Genomic DNA, 4,874 nt, shown 5'->3' with positions numbered 1-4,874 from the left:
TGAAGGGCATCCAAAGGTGAAACTTATAAAATAAATAGTTATAAAGTAAGTCATGGGAATGTAATGTACAGGATGGAGACTATAGTTAATACTGATTTATATATCTGAAAGTTGCCAAGAGACTAAATCTATAACAATGATGGTTGTTAATAGACTTATTGTGCTGTTCATTTGGCAATATATACAAATATCCTTATTATGTTGAATGCCTGAAACTAATATAATGTTAAATGTCAATTACACTTCAATTAAAACAAAGAAAGAAAGAAATCTAGAGATTCAGACCCAGGAGGTAGTCTTTATAATGCTGATTTTCTGGAAATTTCCAAGTCTACAAGGCCTCCCACAAGGGAAAACTCCAAAAAACCACTTTTGACTTGGGAGAAAAATCACATTTCCAGGCTTTTTTTTTTTTTTAACATCTTTATTGTAGCATAATTGCTTTACAATGGTGTGTTAGTTTCTGTTTTATAACAAAGTGAATCAGTTATACATGTACATATATCCCCATAGCTCTTCCTTCTTGTGTCTCCCTCCCTCCCACCCTCCATATCCCACCCCACTAGGTGGTCACAAAGCACCGAGCTGATCGCCCTGTGCTATGTGGCTGCTTCCCACTAGCTATCTATTTTACATTTGGCAGTGTATATATGTCCATGCTACTCTCTCACTTTGTGCCATCTTAACCTTCCCCCTCCCCATATCCTCAAATCCATTCTCTAGTTACTCTATGTTATTATAATGGCAGTTTATGTTACTTAAAGGACAAGAGTTGCTATGGTGATGGTAAAGAGGTATAGCAGGAGAGGAGTGGAGAAACTGTTGCATATTGGAGACAGATTTATTTTTTTATAAAGAAAAATAGCTAATGACTCTTTTGAGCTATGCTTGAGATACTTCATTGCCCTAACCCTTGTCTATATACATCACAAAGTAATTAAAAATACTTCAGTATCAGGGCTTCCCTGGTGGTGCAGTCATCGAGAGTCTGCCTGCTGATGCAGGGCACATGGGTTCATGCCCCGGTCAGGGAAGATCCCACATGCCATGGAGCGGCTGGGGCCATGAGCCATGGAAGCTGAGCCTGCTCATCCAGAGACTGTGCTCTGTTATGGGAGAGGCCACAACAGCGAGAGGCCCACGTACCACAAAACAAACAAACAAACAAACAAAAAAATACTTCAGTATCAAAAAAAAAGAAAACCAACAAAACTTTTATATTGTTGTGCTATTCAAACTTTAGCTAACTTAGAAAATTTCAACTATAAGCTCATATATTAGGTTGATTGGAAAAATGATTATATTTTACAATTTTCCCTATGTTATCTGTAACATGGTTCCAAATTCTCACATCAAGAGATGAAATCTAGACCAACAGTCAAATCTACCCATCATCAATCCCTCCCATCAAGCTTCTTACATAATCTCATCCACCAGTGGGCAGAGAACAGAAGCAAGAAGAACTACAATCCTGCAGCCTGTGGAACAAAAACCACATTCACAAATAGATAGACAAGATGAAAAGGCAGAAGGCTATGTACCAGATGAAGGAACAAGATAACACCCCAGAAAAACAACTAAATGAAGTGGAGATAGGCAAACTTCCAGAAAAAATTTCAGAATGATAGTGAAGATGATCCATGATCTCAGAAAAACAATGGAGGCAAAGATCGAGAAGATGCAAGAAATGTTTAACAAAGACCTAGAAGAATTAAAGAACAAACAAACAGAGATGAACAACACAATAACTGAAATGAAAGCCACACTAGAAGGATTCAATAGCAGAATAACTGAGGCAGAAGAACAGATAAGTGACCTGGAAGACGGAATGGTGGAATTCACTGCTGTGGAACAGAATAAAGAAAAAAGAATGAAAAGAAACAAGGACAGCCTAAGAGACCTCTGGGACAACATTAAATGCAACAACATTTGCATTATAGGGGTCCCAGAAGGAGAAGAGAGAGAGAAAGGACCAGAGAAAATATTTGAAGGGATTATAGTCAAAAACTTCCCTAACATGGGAAAGGAAATAGCCACCCAAGTCCAGGAAGAACAGTGAGTCCCATACTGGGTAAACCAAAGGAGAAACACGCCTATACACATAGTAATCAAATTGGCAAAAATTAAAGACAAAGAAAAATAATTGAAAGCAACAAGGGAAAAATGACAAATAACATACAAGGGAACTCCCATAAGGTTAATAGCTGATTTCTCAGCAGAAACTCTACAAGCCAGAAGGGAGCGGCATGATATACTTAAAGTGATGAAAGGGAGGAACCAACAGCCAAGATTACTCTACCCAGCAAGAATCTCATTCAGATTCGATGGAGAAATCAAAAGCTTTACAGACAAACAAAAGCTAAGAGAATCCAGCCCCACCAAACCAGCTCTACAATAAATGCTAAAGGAACTTCTCTAAGTGGGAAACACAAGAGAAGAAAAAGATCTACAAAAACAAACCCAAAACAATTAAGAAAATGGTCATAGGAACATACATATTGATAATTACCTTAAACGTGAATGGATTAAATGCCCCAACCAAAAGAAACAAGCTTGCTGAATGGATACAAAAACAAGATCCATATATATGCTGTTTACAAGAGACCCACTTCAGACCTAGTGACCCATACAGACTGAAAGTGAGGGGATGGAAAAAGATATTCCATGCAAATGGAAATCAAAAGAAAGCTGGAGTAGCTATACTCATATCAGATAAAATAGACTTTAAAATAAAGAATGTTACAAGAGACAAGGAAGGACACTACATAATGATCAAGGGATCAATCCAAGAAGAAGATATAACAATTATAAATATATAGGCTCCCAACATAGGAGCACCTCAATACATAGGCAACTGCTAACAGCTATAAAAGAGGAAATTGACAGTAACACAATAATAGTGGGGGACTTTAACACCTCACTTACACCAATGGACATATTATCCAAAATTAAAATAAAGAAAGAAACACAAGCTTTAAATGACCGAATAGACCAGATAGATTTAATAGATATTTATAGGACATTCCATCCAAAAACAGCAGATTACTCTTTCTTCTCAAGTGTGCATGGAACATTCTCCATGATAGATCAGTTCTTGGGTCACAAATCAAGCCTCACTAAATTCAAGAAAATTGAAATCATATCAAGCATCTTTTCTGACCATCTTTTCTGACGCTATGAGATTAGAAATGAATTACAAGGAAACAAACGTAAAAAACACAAACACATGGAGGTTAAACAATATGTTACTAAATAAACAAGAGATCACTGAAGAAATCAAAGAGGAAAAAACAAAAAATACCTAGAGACAAATGACAATGAACACACGAGGATCCAAAACCCATGGAATGCAGCAAAAGCAGTTTTAAGAGGGAAGTTTAGAGCTATACAATCCTACCTCAAGAAACAAGAAAAATCTCAAGTAAACAACATAACTTTACACCTAAAGAAACTAGAGAAAGAAGAACAAACAAAACCCAAAGTTAGCAGAAGGAAAGAAATCATAAAGATCAGAGCAGAAATAAATGAAATAGAAACAAAGAAAACAATGGCAAAGATCAATAAAACTGAAGGCTGGTTCTTTGAGAAGATAAATAAAATTGATAAACCATTAGCCCGACTCATCAAGGAAAAGAGGTAGAGGACTCAAATCAATAAAATTAGAAATGAAAAAGGAGAAGTTACAACAGACACCACAGAAATACAAAGCATCCTAAGAGACTACTACAAGCAACTCTATGCCAATAAAATGGACCACCTGGAAGAAATGGACAAATTCTTAGAAAGGTATAACTTTCCAAGACTGAACCAGGAAGAAACAGAAAATATGAACAGACCAATCAGAAGTAATGAAATTGAAACTGTGATTAAAATTCTTCCAAGAAACAAAAGTCCAGGACCAGATGGCTTCACAGGTGAATTCTATCAAACAATTAGAGAAGAGCTAACACCCATCCTTCTCAAACTCTTCCAACATTTGCAGAGGAAGAAACATTCTCAAACTCATTCCATGAAGCAACTATCACCCTGATACCAAAACCAGACAAAGATACTTCAAAAAAAGAAAATTACAGACCAATATCACTGAATAATATAGACGCAAAAATCCTCAACAAAGTACTAGCAAACAGAATCCAACAACACATTAAAAGCATAATACACCATGATCAAGTGGGATTTATCCCAGGGATGCAAGGATTCTTCAATATACACAAATCAATCAATGTCATACACCATATTAACAAATTGAAGAATAAAAACCAGATGATCATCTCAATAGATGCAGAAAAAGCTTTTTACAAAATTCAACACCACATTATGATAAAAACTCTCCAGAAAGTGGGCATAGAGGGAACCTACCTCAACATAATAAAGGCCATATATGACAAACCCAAAGGAAACATCATTCTCAATGGTGAAAACTGAAAGCATTTCCTCTAAGATCAGGAATGAGAAAAGGATGTCCACTCTCACCACTATTATTCAACATAGTTTTGGAAGTCCTAGCCATGACAATCAGAGAAGAAAAAGAAATAAAAATAATCGAAATTGGAAAGGAAGAAGTAAAACTGTCACTGTTTGCAGATGACATGATACTATACATAGAGAATCCTAAAAATGTCACCAGAAAACTACTAGAGCTAATCAATGAATTTGGTAAAGTTGCAGGATACAAAACTAATGCACAGAAATCTCTTGCATTCCTATACACTAATGATGAAAAATCTGTAAGAGAAATTATGGAAACACTCACATTTACCATTGCAACAAAAAGAATAAAATACCTAGGAATAAACCTACCTAGGGAAACAAAAGAACTGTATCCAGAAAACTATAAGACAGTAATGAAAGAAATTAAAGATGATACCAACTGA

Source organism: Monodon monoceros, unplaced genomic scaffold (genome assembly GCF_005190385.1).
Source record: "Monodon monoceros isolate NGI ecotype Baffin Bay Population unplaced genomic scaffold, NGI_Narwhal_1 Contig1912_ctg1, whole genome shotgun sequence".
Taxonomy (NCBI): Eukaryota; Metazoa; Chordata; class Mammalia; order Artiodactyla; family Monodontidae; genus Monodon; species Monodon monoceros.
This window is presented reverse-complemented; position numbering follows the sequence as displayed.